The following is a 20770-nucleotide window of genomic DNA, read 5'->3' as shown; positions in this document are numbered from 1 at the left end:
CGACACATGAACAGAAGCGTGCAGGTCGGGATGTGCCAACCAAGGATACAGGTCAAGACTTATAGCTTGGTGGCACAAGACACATGGACAGAAGCGTACAGGTTGGGATGTGCCAGCCAATGATACAAGTCAGGACTTATAGCCTTACGACTCAGGATATATTGATCAATGCGTATAGGTAGGAAAATACAAACCAAGGCATACAGGTTGCGACAGACGTACATAGGTCAGGACTCAGGATAGGCAGAAGTAAATTGAGGCGTACAGGTATAGAGGCGGGATAATCAGAACCAGACAAAAGCGTACAGGTCGCTGTGCAAGGCAAGGCAGGGCAGTAGCTCACAAGGCAGGTCAGTAGTTCACAAAGCAGGTCAGTAGTTCACAAAACAAGACATGTAGGACAGGGCCGAATGTGCAGATCGGGATTTGCGATATGGCAAGTACAAGTTGGCGACAGGTCTGTACCCACAGGTCGGGGTTGGCCAGTTTGAAGACCCAGTCCAGGGTTAACAGGTCGAGGCAAGCATATACTACAGGACAAGCAAGTCAGGGAATCGTAACCACCCATCAGAGAATAATCATAGCGTGTTAGGGAATATGCTAACGGTCTAGGGCTCGTTACCCCTAGATTCCTTCTTCGACATATAAGAAGATGCCCCGTGTCAATCACCGCCAGACAAGGATTGACACCTGACATTCCCTGACACCCACCAGACTCTAGAAACACCCACAGCAGTATAAAAAGGGAGGCTTCATCCTTACGCAGGTACACTCACTCATGATTTCAGACTCATCTCTTACTTTTCGTCCTTTCTCTGTGTTTTCTGGGGAAAATGTACCTGACTTTAGCGTCGAAGGACCTGACTTCGGGACTTTTTCCCTGGTTTCTAGTCTCTAATGACTGGTGGGATCGTCTGAGTGTGTAGGACCTTTGCTTCGTCACCACCCCCTGTCATCCGCTCGTGTAAGCTTTTCCGGCGGGTGCTAGATCGTCCAGGCTTCGCAGCGACTTTCCATCAACACCAGCGACAGCGCGACCTGCCTTCATCCGACTCAGGTCCCCCGATGGAGATTCAGGTAAACCGATGGAGATTCAGGCAGGGCGCATATGTCCCATGAGCGCCGTTCGGAGATCCATGCGGTCGGGTGTAGCCGAGAGCAGGCTGCCGACCCAGTCATCAGCTTCGGTGCGCAAGACTTGGAAGGACTGGAGATGCCCCATGATGACGCCCTCATCATCAAGGCTATTATTGCCAACAGCCGTGTGGCGCGAGCCTTCATTGACACCGGCAGCTCTGTCAACGTATTATTCAGGTCTACTTTTGAAGAAATGCAGATCGATGCCAGTGAGCTACAGCTAGTGGCTACTTCTCTATATGGCTTTACTAGTAATGAAGTGAGGCCCATGGGGCAGATCAAGCTGGCTATATCCTTGGAAAGTGAGCCACTAGTGACAACTAGGAGAAGCACCTTCCTCGTAGTTGACTCGCCCTCCTCTTATAATGTCATTTTAGGTCGACCAACCCTGCATGAATTCCAGGTGGTGGTCTCTACGTTTCATCAAAAAATCAAATTTTCGGTCGGTGAGTAGGTCGGGGAAGTCAGGGGAGAACTCTCGGCGATGCTACATTGACATGATCAAAGTAGAAGCCCGCAAAGTCTAGAGGACTCAAGATGGAGCTGTGCACGCCATCCAAGAAGAACCCCTACTTATAGCTGAAGAACCTATTCCCTGGGAAGAAGTTCAGCTATATCCTGAACGTCCCGAGAGTCTTACTCGGGTAGCGGGTGACTTGCCTCTTGAGCTCAAAGAGAGACTGATCCAGTGTCTGACCCGCAACAGAGATGTCTTCGCATGGTCCACCGAAGAGTTACCGGGGGTCAAGCCTGAAGTGGCGGAGCACAAGTTGCATCTCCTGCCTGATGCCCATCCAGTAAAGCAGAAAAAGAGAAATTTCTCGGCCAACCAGAATAAAATTATCAGAGCTGAAGTGGACCAGCTTAGCAAAGCAGGAAATGTCCGAGAAGTACAGTTCTCGTCCTATCTTTCTAATGTAGTTCTGTTGGCGAAGCCCAACAATAAGTGGAGAGTCTGCATAGACTTCCGCGATCTCAATAAAGTTAGCCCTAAAGATTGTTATCCCCTGCCCAGAATTGATCAGCTGGTAGACTCAACTACTGGCTATGAAAGAATCTGCATGCTGGACGCTTATCAGGGGTACCATCAAATCCCCTTGGTCGTGGAAGATCAAGAGAAGGTTAGTTTTATCACGGCAGATGGTACCTTCTGCTACACTATCATGCCCTTTGGGCTCAGAAATGCTGGAGCCACCTATCAAAGGATGATGAACAAGATCTTCCAGGAGCAGGCGGGGTGCAATGTGGAGGTCTATGTAGACGATATACTCATCAAGTCTCCCTTAGCTGCAAATCTAATAGTAGATGTGGAAGAAACCTGCGACACCCTAAGACAGTACGGATTAAAATTAAATCCCTTGAAGTGTCTGTTCGGGGCCAAAGGAGGAAAATTCTTGGGCTATCTGGTGACAGAGCGGGGAATCGAAGCCAACCCTGAGAAGGTCCGAGCACTACAGGACATGAAAGCTCCCCAGAACTTGAAGGAGGCTCAGAAATTGGTCGGCAGGATAACAGTCCTGTCCCGATTTATCTCCCGATCAGCAGACAAAGCGGCACCCTTCTTCAAAGTTCTTCAGAAAGCTTCTAAGTTTTAGTGGGACGAGGAGTGCACACGGGCTTTCAAGGAGTTGAAGAAATATTTGGAGACCTTGCCCTCTTTGTTCAAGCCTGTCATCGGAGAACCACTCTGGGTTTACCTATCTGCTACCCCTAAGCCCGTGGGGGCAGTATTAGTGAAAGAGCAAGACAATGTACAGCGGTCAGTGTATTTTTTCAGTCATCTATTAAAGGGAGCTGAGTCTCAATACACAGCTCTGAAAAGTTGGTCTATGGATTGGTGCTTATGGCTAGGCGTCTAAGGCCTTATTTTCTGGCACATCCCATCATGGTCCTGACCAATAGCACTATGGGTAAAGCTCTGACCAATGTTGAAGTCGCTAGCTAGCTTATTAAATGGGCGACCGAATTGGGGGAGTACAATATCACTTATCAACCTCGCACAACTATCAAAGCACAAGCCCTGGCTGATTTCTTGACCGAGGTTCACCAGACTAACTTAGAGGAAACTTAGAAAATATATATGGATGGGTCAGCCACATGTCAGGGGAGTGGTGTCGAAGTTCTTCTGATATCTCCTCAAGAAGACATCTTGCAGCTGGTCGTGTGGTTGAACTTCAGGGCTACTAATAACGAAGCAGAGTATGAAGCTCTATTGGAAGGCCTACAAGCAACCCGGCACGTAGGAGCTGCCCGAGTCATTATTTATTTCGACTCCCAATTAGTGACTCAGTAAGTAACCGGCAACTTTGAAATCAACTGCGACAAGCTGCAATTATACCGGGAGGCTTATGACAAGATGAAAGAAGGGTGCATTTGGATCAAGTCATCATGTATAACCTTGGTTATGTGATTACCAGGTAATCACATAACCAAGGTTATGGGGAATAAAACATAACCAAATGTTGTTTGGTTTAACCTAGGTAATGCAACAAAAACTTGTTTGTTTGAAGGTTTTAATGAATATCCTAGTTTAATATTTTACCGTATTACCCTCAGTTACAAAACCAACTATACATAATGATCCTGTCCGAACGCTGAATCAACGGACGCTGGGCACGTGGCGCTCTCCGAACTGCTGACGTGGATCTCCGACCGGTCGTACGGACCTCTGGCGAACCTATAAGGAAGTCGGGCCGGGAAGGGGTTCCCGACAACGACCCTCCAACGCTCAAGTCAGGCAAGTGGACAACAAAGAAGTGACTCTCAATCTCAGAGAATGCGTACTTCCGGCGAAGTATGAGGCTCCTTATATACAGCTGTGAAGGAGCTCACGCACACATACCGAGGCGAATACGTGTCCTCAGCCCATACCTCAGCATGTGCTTGTCAGACAAGCTTACCTGACACCATACTGCTACAATTCGAGCACGTCTCTGATGTGACAAGGGAGCCCTCTGTCATAAGATCCTGCGTATGGCCTGGTCGTTGAACATACCCGCTGTCAGAAGATGTTCTCTTGTCCTTTTCTCCTTTTACCCCATGCCGAGCGTTCGGCCGGTCGGCATGTTCCCTCACGTCCGGTCGGTTGTATGTGCTGGTCCGCTCGGGAGGTTCCCGGTCGGGTGCTCTGTTGACTGTTCTTAGTATGGCTGTTTTCTGCCTCGGCCGAACGGGCTACCCGATCGGCCCGACAACCCTGTTCCCCATGAGCATCGGAGACCCGACTTCCCATCGGGTTGTTTTTGATTCCGCCGAGACCCCATTCGGCCGACCGGTCTCCCCTTCTCCAGTCGGTCGTTTGTGTTGGTGCAACCTTAGGTCAAGGTTGACCTGGTTGACCCGACTCGAGTTGACCTGACTCGAGTTGTATTTTGATGTTTGACGAAAACAGAAGAGTTGTATTTTGATGGGAGATTGTTGGTGCAACCTTAGGTCAAGGTTGACCTGACTCAAGTTGTATCTTGATGTTTGACAAGAACAGAAACTTGGGAGGTTGTGGGTGCAACCCTTGGTCAAGGTTGACCTGGTTGACCCGAGGTGAGTTGACCTGACTCGGAAAAGTCCAAGCAGGGAGCTTGGCACGGGAAAAGTCCAAGCAGGGAGCTTGGCATGGGAAAAGTCCAAGCGGGGAGCTTGGCACGGGAAAAGTCCAAGTATGGAGACTTGGCACGGAGAAGTCCAAGTATGGGAACTTGGCAAGTGGAAGTCGGAGAGGGCTCGGTAGCTCGTTCTCCGGACTAGGTCACAGAGGGCTCGGTAGCTCGTTCTCTGGACCGGATGGAAGTCGGAGAGGGCTCGGTAGCTCGTTCTCCGAACTGTGGTCAGAGAGGGCTCGGTAGCTCGTTCTCTGGACCGGATGTGGAAAGTCCTGGTGAGTGAAGCCAGGCAGTGGGAAAGTCCTAGTAAGTGAAGCTAGGCGGTTTGGAAGTCCCGGTGAGTGAAGAGGTTGAAATCTGGTGAGTGAAGCCGGTGAAAACCCTAGTGAGTGAAGCTAGGTGAAAGTCCCGTGAGTGAAGCCGGGCAGGAAAATCCAGATGGATCAAGGGTGATCGGACATCCGGTGTTGAGAAGGTCAAGTAGGTCAAGAGAGTGACCGGATGCACGAGAAGAGAAAGTCCAAGTGGGTCAAAGGATTGACGGACACTTGGTGGGAGTCTTAGCAGGTCAAGGGTGACCGGATGCTAAGCATGATGTACCAACAGTCAAGGTTGACCGGGTATTGGTTTGGACTTGGTTTGGGCAAAATCGAGCTCCGGATCAATCGCTGGATCGATCCAGGTGACACCTTGGGTTATCGATCGGTCGGTGACGATCGGTAACAAACAAGATATGCTCTTGTATGTTATCGATCGATGCGGACCGATCGAAAGCAACAGGCAAAGAGAAGGAGGATCGGTGCGTGGACCGATCCATACACCTGATCGGTCCTGACCGCATCGAGAGACGATCGAAGAACTTGGGCGAGTTCTGCATGAAGAGTCTTGATCGATGCGGGGACCGATCAGCACAGTCTGATCGGTCCCCAAGACCGATCGAGAGAGATCTCGATCGCCACCTGATCGGTCCGCACTAGCCGTTGCGACACAACGGCTAGATTCTGTGTCTTCTTTGTCTTCTTCGCAGTGCAGTATATAAGACCAGTAGACGAAGGAGAAAATAACTCTCTTTCTCACGAGACTGTGCTTTGAGCTTTTGAGCTTTGTTGTTCCGAAGCTTCGTGTGAGCTTCCCCGGCTGGTCATTCTGCTATTGTGAAGTTGCTGCTTCGTCAACGGAAACCAGTCGAAGGCAAGCAAGGTGTTTTACATTCATATTGTCTGTATTTCTTTCTGTATTTCTGTACTTCATTCTTGCTGTTGCAAGAGATATTGTGGTGAGGTTTCTCCACCCAGAAGGAGTTCTTATTAGCCGGTTTTTCGGGGACTCATCCACCGACGGATTGATAGGCTTCATCCACCTTACGGACACGCCGAAGAGTAGGAGTTTATCTCCGAACCTCGTTACATCGACGAGTTTGAGGTTTGATCTTTCCGCTTTCGTTTCTATTCGTTTTATCTCCGCTGCGCTAACTCTAATTGTAGAAAGAAACGAGAATTTGGGGTCGGCTATTCACACCCCCCTCTCTATCCGCGATCATCGATCCTAACAGTTTGACCCTTTGACTTCCACGTGGCGTTGACTTCCCTCGGAGGGGGGTCCCTGTGCTTACCGCCGGATCACTTGCCTCCCCTTCAAGTTTAGTCGAAGGAGGCGATTAGTCCGACTGACTGGACCATCAGTTGGGCCGAGCGGCGTGCTGCAACTAGCGTCCGCTCGGAAACAAGGGGCAGCCAAAACACTAGTCAACGCCAACATTACTCAGCATCTCTTCGAAGTTTCCGCCAATCTTCATCATTAAGGTCGAGCACGCACTCATTAAATGCGTTACAATGGCTGAATGCCACGTGGCGGTGCTGTCCTCATTGTATGGCGGCGACGTGGTGTTCTGATGGGATCGAGGCGATTCGAAATGAACGGCGCGATGCGTGCTCCGATTCTCGTGACCTGGATCCGACGGTGGAGGCCGCTCGGGCTCCACCCTATAAAAGCTTCGTTTTCTTCCCTTCGCCTCACTTCTGCTGTCGCGTGTCTCCCGATTCTTCCTTCTCAGCTCTCCGGCGATCCAGCTCCTCTGCTCTCCGACGATCTTTGGTGTTCTTCCTTCAATCCTCCTCTTCGTTATAAGGTTCTCCTATTTTCCCTCCTTGGTTCTGGTGTTTTCTTTGCATTTCTTTCCCAAGTTTTCATCCTCGGGGTACTGTTTCGTTGCCATCTTCTTCCTTTTATCCTCTTTCGTCTTTTTTGGGTTCGTCCGCTCGGACAATGGCTAGCTCTTCCGAGCCACAAGACCAAGACCTCAGCCCATGGTATACCACCATGGAGTCGCAGTTCGATCGGCGCGACGCCGACGTTCTAATAGACAGTTTTGACATCCCTTCTGACCTCGAAATCATCCTACCCACAGATTCCGCTCGGCCACACAAACCGCCGCGCGGAGCTTTTTGTGTTTTTCGCGATCAGTTTACTGCCGGTCTGCGATTTCCGATCCATCCCTTCTTTGTAGAAATTTGCAACTTTTTCGGCATTCCGCTCGGAAGCCTACTCCCCAATACCTTCCGCCACCTATGCGGCGTTGTCGTCTTATTCAAGATCCATAACATTCCCCTCCGACCGAAGGTCTTCTATTATTTCTATTACCCTAAACAGTCCGAACCGGGCACTTACATGTTCCAGGCTCGGCCAGGCTTAGTCTTCTTCAATAAACTACTTTCTTCCAATAAGCACTGGAAAGAATTCTATTTTTATATTCGCCTTCCCGAGCGGGCTTCCTTCTGAACCCAATGGCAGGTCGGCCATCCTATCTCCCCAGAACTCAAAAGGTTCAAGACCCGGCCGGATTATCTCCACGCCGCCAACATGCTTGCCGGTCTGCGTTTTGACATCAACAAATTCCTTCCAGAAGGGGTTATGTACATATTCGGCTTGAGTCCGATCAGAACACCCCTCCTGAGCGGCTTCGGTAAGAATTTTACTTGTACATTTGCCTTGCTTGCTAACTGATTTTTTCCTTGTTCCTTTGTAGCGAATATTGTCATGGAGTCGGTGATGGCTGGCATTCTGAAGAGGAAGGCGGTGGCGCTCGAGGCCGCAGCGGCCAAAGAGATGGAAGTACTCGACATCCAGCCGGTCGGATCTAATGAGGGGGAGAGAGGGACCAATGCGGGGGAGTCGGCCGCTCAGGCTTCTCTTCTTGAGCAAGCGGCTGGCGCAACTGCTAGTCGAGAGCCTTCCGCTCGGGAGGAGGGCTCGGCGCAAGAAGAAGAGCATCCCCTTCGACAAAAAAGACGCTGGGCGGAAACGTCACTTCGCTCGGCTACTTCTGTGATCCAACCATCCGAACGGGTCGTCACCGCTTCTCGAGGCAAAGCTCCAAAGATCGAGGCGATTTCGTCCGATCGGACTCCCTCCCAACTTGACGCGTCGGCGGACCCTCTTGAGGCCGTTCCAGTCAACATCCTTCCGCTCGCTCCCCGCCAAGTTCATCGTTCTACAATTTTGTCCCAGTTTTCTGCGCCGGCTTCCGCTCCTTCTCCGGCTTCCGCCCAAATGACCCCCGGTCGGTGCTGCACCATCCGAGTCTCACTTCACCTCCCGACCGAAGAATTACTTCCTAAGTCCGATCGACCCACCGCGCCCAAGCACATGATCACAATGAAAGGGCCCTTAGCTGAAATGTGGGCCGACGCTTGGGCGCGTGTGGCGATGATTCCACTCAGCAACTTGGCCAATAGCCACATTCAACAGGCCACCGGGGTAAGTGCCTTTTCTCAAGTCCTTTACACATTCTTTCCGATCGGCTACTAACAATTTTTCCTTTGTCAGAGATGGGTGGAGGAGATTGCGGTCTCCAATCGGCTTGCCATGGTGGATGAGGAGCTCAAACGGCTACAGAGTTCGGGCGGCGCTCCTTCCCAAGGCCCTTCATATGCCGATCTTCAGAAGGAGCTTAAAAAGACCCAAGATCTGTTGGAGGTCGAGCGGAAGAAGACGGCCGATCAGGCCCACACTTTGGCCGAGCTCGAGCGTGTGAATAAATCTTTAGATCGTAAGATAAGCCTGGCAACCGAGCGGAAGAACACGGCTATCTCCGACCTGGAGAAGAAGAATGTAGAGGCTCGGGGGCTGGAGCAAAAAGTGAAGGAGCTGATGGAGCAGATCGATGGAGAGAAGGCGGGCCACTCGGCCGATGCAACCAAGCATAAGGACGAACTGCAAACTCTGCAGGAGTCCCTCAGCGCCTCCCAAGTGGCTTTCAAAGAATATCAGGACGCTGAGCCTGGCCGAGTCGCAGCCCTGCGGCTAAACTACATCCATTCGGCTGAATTTTCAGAGAAAGTCTGCGAACGGATGTACACCGCCTTCGACCTTGCTATGACCACCACGACGACATATTTGAAGTCCAAGGGTCTTCTTCCTGACTCCGCTCTCATCCCGGCCGCAGATCAAGTGGCGCTCCTCGACAACATCCCGAAGGACCTTTACGATTATCTAGAGTAGGGAGTTTATTTGTAATTCAGCTGCTCGGCCAAAAACTATCCTTTTTGTAATTAGGCCGTTTAGCTTTAATTTCTTCAATGCTATCCTTTCTTGCTTTTTCTTTTGTTAATCAATACATGTGCTAGCTGCTCGGATTACCAACTACCGTTCGTATTCCCTTAATTCTCCTTGTCATTCGCCTTTCCTCCCACCTTTCTTGTGTTCGAAAGGGATTTTTACGAAGTCTTTGGGATAGCTAGTCCACTCGGCTGAATATATCCTGTTTTACAAACGGGATTTCCGTGGACATTTACGAAGTGCTTTTGGTTAGTTGACCGATCGGCCAAATTGCCTTACAAAGTCACTCTTTATGTCTTCTTCCGCTCGGAGGGTTTACAGTCGCCGGCTCGACTCTCGATATTTAGCGTCGGAGCTCGACGGTCTTCTACTCGGCGGGTTTATAGTCGCTGGCTCGACTCTCGATTTTTAACGTCGGAGCTCGACGGTCTTCCGCTCGGAGGGTTTATAGTCGTCGACTCGACTCTCGATTTTTAACGTCGGAGCTCGACGGTCTTCCGCTCGGATGATTTATAGTCGCCGGCTCGACTCTCGATTTTTAACGTCGATTTTTAACGTCGGAGCTCGACGATCTTCCGCTCGGAGGGTTTATAGTCGCTGGCTTGACTCTCGATTTTTAACGTCGGAACTCGACGGTCTTCCGCTCGGAGGGTTTATAGTCGTCGGCTCGACTCTCGATTTTTAACGTCGGAGCTCGATGGCCTTCCGCTCAGAGGGTTTATAGTGGCCGGCTCGACTCTCGATTTTTAACGTCGGAGCTCGACGATCTTCCGCTCGGATGATTTATAGTCGCCGGCTCGACTCTCGATTTTTAACGTCGGAGCTCGACGGTCTTCCGCTCGGATGATTTATAGTCGCCGGCTCGACTCTCGATTTTTAACGTCGGAGCTCGACGGTCTTCTGCTCGGATGATTTATAGTCGCCGGCTCAACTCTCGATTTTTAACGTCAGAGCTCGACGGTCTTCCGCTCGGATGATTTATAGTCGCCGGCTCGACTCTTGATTTTTAACGTCGGGGCTCGACGACCTTTAAGGCTAATTTTAACACTTCCGTTCGGCGAAGATATTTGCCATCTTTTATCATTTTGCTTCCTGCATTAGAAGGACATGGACGACCAAAACATATAAAATTACATTTAGCGCACCTCTCACCCAGCTCGGTACGGTTGGAGATGATTCGCGCTCCATGGTCGGTCTAGTCGCCGTCCGTCCTCATCCTCCAAATAATAAGCCCCCGAGCGGAGCTTCTCGATGACTTTGAAGGGGCCCGCCCAAGGAGCCTCCAGCTTACCAACGTCGCCGACCGGCTTTACTTTCTTCCAGACAAGGTCATCAACTTGGAATGCTCTAGGGATCACGCATCGGTTGTAGTTCTGCTTCATCCTTTGCCGGTACGCCATCAGCCGGACGGACGCCTTGGCTCGCTCTTCGACGACCAAATCCAGCTCCATGTTCCTCCGCTCGGCGTTGTCATCATCATAATTCTGGATCCGGACGGACTCGACGCCGACTTCAACCGGGATCACTGCTTCGTCGCCATACACCAAATGGAAAGGCGTGACGCCTGTTCCTTCCTTTGGGGTCGTGCAGATAGCCCATAAAATACCTGGCAGCTCGTCCACCCAGCTTCCTCCCATGTGGTCCAGTCGGGCTCGAAGAATTCTAAGGATTTCTCTGTTGGTTACTTCCGCTTGGCCGTTGCTTTATGGATACGCCACGGAAGTAAAGTGTTGTTCAATGCCATAACTTTTGCACCAATCTTCTAGCAGCTTCCCGATGAACTGTCGTCCGTTATCAGATACGAGCTGGCGAGGGATGCCGAACCGACAGATTATATGCTGCCAGATAAACTTCTTGACCATCTGCTTGGTGATCTTGGCTAGCGGCTCGGCTTCCACCCATTTGGAAAAATAGTCGACCGCCACTAGTATAAACTTCCGCTGACCGGTCGCCATAGGAAACGGACCCACAATATCCATTCCCCACTGGTCGAACGGACAGGATACGGTAGCTGCTTTTATTTCGTCCGCCGGTCGGTGGGAGAAGTTGTGATACTTCTGGCAGGAAAGGCACGTCGCAACGGTCCAAGCGGCGTCTGCTTGCATGGTTGGCCAGAAGTATCCGGCCAGCAGGATCTTCTTAGCCAACGATCGTCTGCCCGGATGCCCTTCGCACGATCCTTGATACACTTGGAGGATGTATGCCGCGTCTTCCGAGCTTACACATTTCAAAAGCGGACGGGAGAAAGCTTTCTTGTAGAGTTGGGCTCCAATGAGCGTGAACCGACCGGCTCTCCTCCTTAATTGCTGGGCTGCTTCCCGATCGAATGGTGTTGCCTCTGACCGAAGAAATTCTATGATGGCTGTCCTCCAATCACTCGGAAACGCGAGGCCCTCCATCCGATCGACGTGCGCCACCAAAGATACTTGTTCAATTGGCTGTTGGATGACGACCGACGTTATTGAACTTGCGAGTTTGGCTAACTCATCTGCCGCCTGGTTTTCCGCTCGGGGTATCTTCTGGATAATGACTTTTCTGAAATTGGCCTTGAGCTTTTCGAAGGCTTCCACGTAGAGTTTGAGCCGAGCGTTGTTAATCTCAAAGGTGCCTGAGAGCTGCTGGGCGGCAAGCTGAGAATCTGAATGGAGCGTCACCTGACCGGCCCCTACATGCCGGGCGGCCTGCAAGCCGGTTATGAGCGCCTCATACTCCGCTTCATTATTTGTGGCTCTGTAATCCAACCGGACGGATAAGTGCATCCTTTCTTCTTGGGGAGATAATAATAGCACGCCAATCCCGCTCCCGAGCCGAGTGGATGATCCGTCCACAAATATTTCCACATAGCTTCGGGCTCTGGCCTTTGCACTTCAGTGATAAAATCTGCCAAGAACTGCGCCTTTATCGCCGAGCGGGGTTGATACTGAATATCAAATTCGCTCAACTCCGTGGTCCATTTGATGAGCCGTCCAGATGCTTCTGGGTTCAGCAGCACTCTTCCCAAAGGGCTATTCGTCCGGACGATGATAGTATGCGCCAAGAAATAGGGGCGAAGTCTTCGAGCGGCGAGGACCAAGGCAAAAGCTAGTTTCTCGAGCCCAGTGTAGTGAGATTCAGCGTCTTTTAAAATATGGCTTAAGAAATACACGGGTTCATCTCCACTCGCCCTTATTAATGCCGAACCTACTGCTTGCTCGGTCAAAGATAAGTAAATACAGAGCGGCTCACCCACAGCTAGCTTGGCTAGCACAGGCAGAGAGTCCAGATATGCCTTCAGTTCTTCGAATGCCCGATCGCATTCTTCATCCCAATGGAACTTGGTAGCCTTGCGCAAGATTTTGAAAAACGGGAGGCTCTGATCGGCCGTCTTTGAGATGAATCTGGACAATGCTGTTATCCGACCGGTCAAGCGCTATACTTCCCTCAGATTTCTTGGAGGCGGCATATCTTGTAATGTTTTCACCTTGCTGGGATTTGCCTCGATGCCCCGCTCGGTCACTATGTACCCCAAGAAACGCCCGTGTTTTGCTCCGAACAGACATTTCTGAGGGTTCAGCTTAACTCCATACTTCCTCAGCGTTCGGAAAGTCTCCTCCATGTCTTTAAAGAGATCGGCCGCTCGGACGGACTTAATGAGGATATCATCCACGTACACTTCCAAATTGCGTCCAATCTGCTCCCTGAACACTTTGTTCATCAAGCGCTGGTAAGTTGCTCCCGCGTTCTTCAGTCCGAACGGCATCACATTGTAGCAGTATGTGCCGTCGGCTGTAACGAAGCTAACCTTCTCTTGATCTTCTTGGGCGAGCGACACTTGATGGTAGCCCTGATAAGCGTCGAGCATGCATATCAGCTCGCAGCCGGCTGTGGAGTCCACCAGTTGATCGATCCGAGGTAGCGGATAAAAATCCTTTGGACATGCTTTGTTGAGATCCCGGAAATCGATGCAAACTCTCCACTTGTTGCCCGGCTTGGAGACTAATACTACGTTCGCCAGCCAACTAGGGAATTGGACCTCACGTATATGGCCGGCCTCCAGGAGCTTCTCAACCTCCGAACGGATGATGGCATTCTGTTCAGCGCTGAAATCCCTCTTTCTTTGCTTCACCGGCCGAGAGTCCGGTCGGACGTGGAGCTCATGCTGCGCTATACTCGGCGAAATTTCGGGCAGCTCACGCGTCGACCAGACGAAGACATCGCAATTTCTCTGGAGGCATTTTATCACTTCCTCTTTCTGGCTCACCTCCAGATTGGCCGCAATGAATGTGGTGGCCTCCGATCGGGTCGGGTGAATCTGCACTTCCTCTTTTTCTTCATAAACTAAAGTGGGTGGTTTTTCGGTTATAGCGTTCACCTCGATCCGTGGCGTCTTCCGAGCGGAATTGGCGCCTTCAGCTCGGACCATCTTGACGTAGCATCGCCGAGCCGCCAGCTGGTCTCCTCATACTTCTCCCACTTTATCTTCCACCGGGAACTTGATTTTCTGGTGGAAGGTGGAGACTGTCGCTCGGAACTCGCTGAGCACCGGTCGCCCCAAAATGACGTTGTATGCTGAAGGAGAGTCAACAACGACGAAGTTTGCAGTCCGCGTCCTTCTGAGCGGCTCCTCTCCTAGCGAGATAGCCAGTCGGACCTGTCCGACCCACAGAACTTCATTGCCCGTAAACCCGTAGAGGGGGTTGTCATGGGCAGCAGCTCGGCTCGATCAATTTGTAGTTGACCTTTTTGAATATAATATTGACCGAGCTTCCTGTATCAATGAAAACGCGGTGAATAGTGTAGTTGGCTATTACCGCTTTGATGAGGAGAGTGTCTTCATGCGGCACTTCGACTCCCTCCAAGTCCCTTGGCCCGAAGCAGATTTCGGGGTCGCTCGCCCGTTCTTGGCTACATCCGACCGCATGGATCTGAAGCTGTCTGATGCTCGCCTTTCTTGCTCTGTTGGAGTCGCCTCCGGTCGGCCCGCCAGCAATAATGTTGATTTCGTCTCGGGAAGTGTTGCTTCTGTTTTCTTCTTCCCGAGCGGACGTCCTATGCTGCTCCCTTGACCTCCGGGGGCTGTCCTCACGCCTCGGATTATGGTGCCGCTCGGGAGTCTGTCTCTGCCGCCTGTCAGATATCATCCGATCGGCTTCACGAGGACGCTGTCGCCTGTCGGATGATGGCGATCGACGGTGGCCACCCCGAGGCACGGGGTGGGCAATCAGGGGAAGGCTCCGGCAGTCTCTTGTATTATGAGTGTCTGTCCGGTGAAATGAGCAAAACATTGGGGTCCATACCTTCTTTTTAGGCTTGAGCCGCTCGACAGACACTTCTTGAATGGCGTGGGATCTTGCATGTTGCTGAGGGCAAGCTGCTTCAGCTCGCGGTCCTTTAGGCGGCTGATGAGCAGTGTGCGACTTCCGCTCGGCACTGGGCGCCCGCTCGGTTGGAGTTTCCTTCCTTCGGGCCGCCTGGGCTTCCTCCACATTGATGTATTCATTGGCCCGGTGTAGCATATGATTGTAGTCTCGGAGCGGCTTCCGAATGAGCGAGCGGAAGAAGTCCCCGTCCACGAGGCCTTGCGTAAATGCGTTCATTATTGTCTCGGAGGTGGCCGTTGGAATGTCCATGGCCACCTGGTTGAATCGCTAGATATAAGCTCTGAGCGACTCTCTGGACTCTTGCTTGATGGCGAATAAGCTGACGCTAGTCTTCTGGTAGCGCCGACTGCTTGCAAAATGGTGGAGGAAGGCCATGCGGAAGTCTTTGAAACTTGTGATGGATCCGTCCGGCAGTCTCCGAAACCACCGTTGAGCCGATCCCGAGAGGGTGGTTAGAAAAACCCGACACTTCACTCCATCTGCGTATTGATGAAGGGTAGCCGTGTTGTCGAACTTACCCAAATGATCGTCCGGGTCAGTGGTTCCATTGTATTCACCGATCGCCGGGGGCACATAGTGCTTTGGCAGAGGGTCCCTCAAGATGGCTTCCGAAAACTGATGGTTGATCCGCTCGGGAGAGCTGTCCGCTCGGGGGGCCTTACCTTTTCTGTTGTCTCGTATTGGCACTTTGTCTGATGAAGATCCTCGATCACGATTAACTGCTGCGGTTTCGGGAGGCGTGCGGAATAGGGCCCGATGAAATGGAACCGTGGCATGAGGTGTTTCCGCTCGGCCCCCTGAAGCTGATGTTGCTTGCTGGTCAATCCGCTTGGCTTGCGACTTTTGTCTCTGTTCCACAAGCTTAGCTGCTCTTGTCTCGATCAAAGCGTCGAGCTCCTCTGTGGAGAGCATCACCGAGTGCGGTCGTCCAGCTTCGTCCATTGCTTCCGATCGGATGCAGGAGCGTTCCCATAGACGGCACCAAATTGATCCTGTCCGAACGCTGAATCAACGGACACTGGGCACTTGGCGCTCTCCGAACTGCTGACGTGGATCTCCGACCGGTCGTATGGACCTCCGACGAACCTGCAAGGAAGTCGGGCCGGAAAAGGGTTCCCGGCAACGACCCTCCGACGCTCAAGTCAGGCAAGTGGACAACAAAGAAGTGGCTCTCAATCTCAGAGAATGCGTACCTCCGACGAAGTATGAGGCTCCTTATATAGAGCTGTGAAGGAGCTCACGCACACATACCGAGGCGAATCATTATCCTCAGCCCATACCTCAGTATGTGCTTGTCAGAAAAGCTTACCTGACACCATAATGTTACAGTCCGAGCACGTCTCTGATGTGACAAGGGAACCCTCTGTCATAAGATCCTGCGTATGGCCTGGTCGTTGAACATACCCGCTGTCAGAAGATGTTCTCTTGTCCTTTTCTCCTTTTACCCCATGCCGAGCGTCCGGCCGGTTCGCATGTTCCCTCACGTCCGGCCGGTTGTATGTGCTGGTCCGCTCGGGAGGTTCCCGGTCGGGTGCTCTGCTGACTGTTCTCAGTATGGCTGTTTTCTGCCTCGGCCGAACGGGCTACCCGATCGGCCCGGCGACCCTGTTCCCCATGAGCATCGGAGACCCGACTTCCCGTCGGGTTGTTTTTGATTCCGCCGAGACCCCATTCGGCCGACCGGTCTCCCCTTCTCCGGTCGGCCGTTTGACCCTTTGACTTCCACGTGACGTTGACTTCCCTCAGAGGGGGGTCCCTGTGCTTACCGCCGGATCACGTAATAATAATAATAATAATAATATTATTATTATTATTATTATTATTATTATTATTATTTCTTTTTTAATGTTTTTTACTTTTCTTTTTCCTTGTATATTTTTTTACTTTTTTATGTGTTTTTTTTATTTTTTAATGTTTTTATATTTTTTATATTATTTATATTTATATTTTTTATTTTTTTACATTTTTTAATTTTAATTTTTACTTATTTATTTTATTTTTAAAAAATAAAATTTTTTAAATTTTTATAAATTTTTTATTTTTTAAAAAAAAATTAAAATTTTTTAAAATTTTAAAATTTTTATTTTTTATTTTTAAAATTTTTATTTTTTATTTTTAAAATTTTTATTTTTTATTTTTTTTATTTTTTAAAAAAATTAAAATTTTAAAATTTTTTAAATATTTTTTTAATTTTTTACATTTTTTAATATTTTTTTTTTTTACATTTTTTCTCTTTTTTTTCATGTTTTTTCTTATCGGAGGGTATTTTTGGTAAAAAAAATTCGTTAACCCCGGAATCAAGAAAAACCTTAGTTTTCTGAGGTTTTCCAATTCCAGCCTGCATGACCCTTTTGCTGACTTGTCGGACATGGAACATTACTCGGGAATCATCGAATACCTAAACCAAACAAGGTTTTTGTTGATAACCTTGGATGGATAACCAAAGTTATCAAGAATAACCCTGAACCAAACACACCCGAAGAGTTCAAGGAGGTCACGGTCAACAAAATTCCGAGAGCAGAAAATGACAGGGCTGACAAGTTAGCCAAAATGACCAGTTCTTTGACCACCTTGGTATTGGATAGGTCAATAGCACAGACCTTTCTCATAACCCAGATAGATTTGCAAAATAACCAGAACGAGATTATTGATTGGAGAACACCTATGATTAGTTATCTTCAACAAGGTGCCTTACCGACAGACTTGGAGCAGACACGGCTGGTCAGGAAAAAGGCCCATGCCTACACCATGGTAGGAGACCAATTGTACAAGCGAGCATTTTCCAGGCCTTTACTCAAATGTATAAGCATAGAAGAGGCAGATCAGGTCCTACGAGAGATGCATCTGGGGTGCTGTGGCAGTCATGCCGGAGGGCGAACGTTAGCTCGTAAGGTGTTGCTGGCCGGATATTTCTGGCCCACTCTACAGAGGAATGCCCAACAGCTGGTGAATATTTGCCTGCCCTATCAGAAACATCAAAATCTAACGCATATGCCTACCTCAGTATTAAAAGCATCTATCGTATCTTGCCCCTTCGATCAATGGGGTATGGACATTGTCGGACCTTTCCCTATGGCATCCGGTCAAAAACGATTCTTACTGGTGGTCGTGGATTACTTTTCCAAGTGGGTGGAAGCCGAAGCTCTGGCCAGGATTACCGAGGGAGCAGTTATTCAATTTTTATGGAGGAACATTCTGTGTAGATTTGACATACCCCATAAGCTGGTATCAGATAATGGAAGGCAGTTGCAATGTCGGAAGATCCAGGCCTGGTGTCGAGGGTTCGACATTATTCAGGTCTTCACTTCTGTAGCGTATCCACAAAGTAATGGGAAAACTGAGGTTATCAATCGAGAAATTGTATGAGGACTTAAAGTGAAGCTGGATCATATCGGAGGAGATTGGGTGGAGGAGCTGCAAAGTGTTCTCTGGACGAATCGTACGACACCTCAGGAAAGCATAGGTCTTACTCCATTCCACCTGGTCTACGGTAGTGAGGCAGTCGTGCCTGTGGAGGTCGGGGTGCCTTCAACTAGAAGAATGTTATATGACGAGGGGAACGTCGAGCAACGACTGGCAGAGCTGGATCTCATTACTGAAATTCATGAACAAATAACAGCCCGACTATTTGCTTATCGACAGAGGATGAGGCAGAATTATGACAAGAAGATGGTTCCTCGCTTCTTCGGAGAAGGAGACCTGGTCTGGAAGCGAATGAAACCCGTGGGCGATGTAGCTAAGCTAGCACCTCAATGGGATGGGCCCTATAAAGTCATTAAAAAGTTAGCATCAGGTGCCTACTACTTGTAGGACGACCGAGGTAGGAATCTAGAGTGACCCTGGAGCGCTAACTACCTTTGGCCTTATCGCACCTAGACAACTCCATGGTCGGTGAAACTCGGTTCCTATAAGGGCAGGTCGGGAATACATTAACCAGCCGGTGAAATTGTTTGCCCGGTCAAGATTGTTACATCGTTATCTTTTGTAAATCCTTGAAAAGCGGATGATCAGAAATGAGAGGAAACATTCATTATAGAATAGTTCAATTTACATCACACAATGTACCAATACAAATTACTTGAAAGCAGAAAAAACTTCATCAAGCATCTCGTCCAAGATGCGATGATGATCCAAAAAGTCTGCGGGAGGGGTGGATTTGAGATACCCTTATTCATATAGTTGTCGCACAGCCCCGGCCGCGCCTGAAGATACAGAGACCATGAAGCGGTCCCCTACCTGAACGCCAAATTCTGGAGAATGGAGGTAGGCCTCCCGGCTCTGCCTACAATGTTCCTCTTCCCCTGCTTTGTATATCTCTAGAGCTGAAGTAACTCCAGAAAGGCTAGAACGGGCCTGAGATAATTCAGCTTTTAGGGCGACTAGTTCGGCGACCTGGGATTCCAGGGTTTGGCTCTGTTCTTGCAAGAGGGCCTCTTTAGATTTTAGCTCTTGGGTCAGCTGATCTACATTTGCTTATGGAGACCTTCAGCCTGACTTTTTTCTTCACGAAGGGTCTAGAGCTCCTGGTTGCTCATCCGTAGAGCTTGGCAATGCTGAACGCTGGCCCTCTTCAAGGCTTCTATTTCATCTCTTTGAGCATGGTCGGTCGCTGCGGGATCATTTAATTGCTATTCCAGCTCGGCTACTCTATTTGATAGTACTTTATTACGATGATAATTAAGGTGGAGCGTTTGATTTATTATCATCGATTCAGCATGAGACTGAGTCAAGAAAGAAAAAGTTTAAGAAGGGAAGAAGTTTTGTCGCATGAATGCGTGGGGCTTACCTAGACATACAACTCAGAAAACCTATCCATCCTATCAGGTACGAGGATATTCTCCATCAGCTGAATGCTTTGCTCCCAACAGGTGTCTAGTTCACCTCTTAAAGTAAGACGGCTCATGGGAGAGTCCTGTTGTCACCTCAGCTCTAATTCGGAAGGCTTGGTGGAATAATACCTATGATAAGACAGGCCTTCTGCCTAGGAAGTTGTTGCCGCAGGATCTAAAGGATTGGGAGGGGTTGAGTGAGATGGTCCTGGTCGTGATTCACCAGGCGGGGGCGCAGCTGAAGGACCTGCCGTGTCATCTAGCACTTGGGAAGGAGTATTGACAGGTTCAGAGGAAGGAGGTGCATCCTGTTCCTGGGCACGTGTGGCAGGAGGAACCGCAGCAGTCGTAGGACTAGAGGCCGGCATAAGGGGAATCAGATACCTGAGGACTGGATCAACAGATGAGCTGCCAGCACCTCCCGTGCCTAAGTCTGGCTCTGGTGGAGCGCGCCTTCTGCGGAATCTCAAGGGTTGGTCATCCGAGTCTGAGCCTCCAGGAGGAGAATGGGATCTCCGAGCTGGAGGGGCATCAGTTCTGGCAGTTCTGGAAGGATCGACAGCGAGACAGGCCTGCCAAGACGCCCAGGAGGCCGCTCGGAAGGAAGGACTGGCCGGGAGAATGTCTCCAGACCCTGAAGGAGGTCGGGGGGGGGGGGTCTGTCTGGCAGAAGGTCCTTGCATTATTGGAGGAACTTGAGGAATGACGGTGGTAGTTATTCCTAGTCGAGCAGGTGCAGAATGAGGAAGTAGTCTCCTGTCCAATATGATTCGGCCCCTGCGCATTATTTCTTGCTCGCTAAAGGGGAGAGGTTGGACTTTTAAAGCGCGAAGCAGGGTGTTGGTTGCAGGGGAAAAGCAAAGTTGTAAGGACCACGTCAAAAAACAGAGCAAAATAATTCAAGGTTAGACAAAACTCTCCTAGAGAATGAGGCAGTTCGGAAGACGAGATGCGGCTCAGTCTGAAGAAGGACAACATGTCTTCAGATAGCAGCCTTGTCAAATCTAGTCGCCAGCATCTCAGCTGAGCCAGAGCATTCGTGAAGAGGGGGTCATTACTGAAGTCCCCCACATAAGGGATCCCTGGGAGAATTCGTTGCCATCGGGTAGGTCACTCCACGGCAGAGGGAAACTTCAAGAAAAGATACTTATCCTTCCAAGCTGGATCAGAAGAGGGAATAGGACAAAAGAAGGTAGTCCTAGTGCGGGCCTGGAAGCGGAATAAACCTTCACTGTGCTGACGGGGTGTGAAGAAATAGTGGAACAGTCGAGTAAACCAAGAAAGTTTGCAA

The 20770-nt window shown here is 50.0% G+C and overlaps 1 protein-coding gene across 1 annotated transcript in view; it reads right to left on the bottom strand.

Moving 5' to 3' along the window:
• LOC121972449 (5'-3' exoribonuclease 3-like) overlaps positions 1 to 20770 on the bottom strand; it is an 88971-nt gene that overhangs the window by 13200 nt on the left and 55001 nt on the right. The gene's annotated exons all lie outside the window — the stretch shown is intronic.

This window comes from Zingiber officinale, chromosome 4A, assembly GCF_018446385.1.
Source record: "Zingiber officinale cultivar Zhangliang chromosome 4A, Zo_v1.1, whole genome shotgun sequence".
Taxonomy (NCBI): Eukaryota; Viridiplantae; Streptophyta; class Magnoliopsida; order Zingiberales; family Zingiberaceae; genus Zingiber; species Zingiber officinale.
This window is presented reverse-complemented; position numbering and strand designations above follow the sequence as displayed.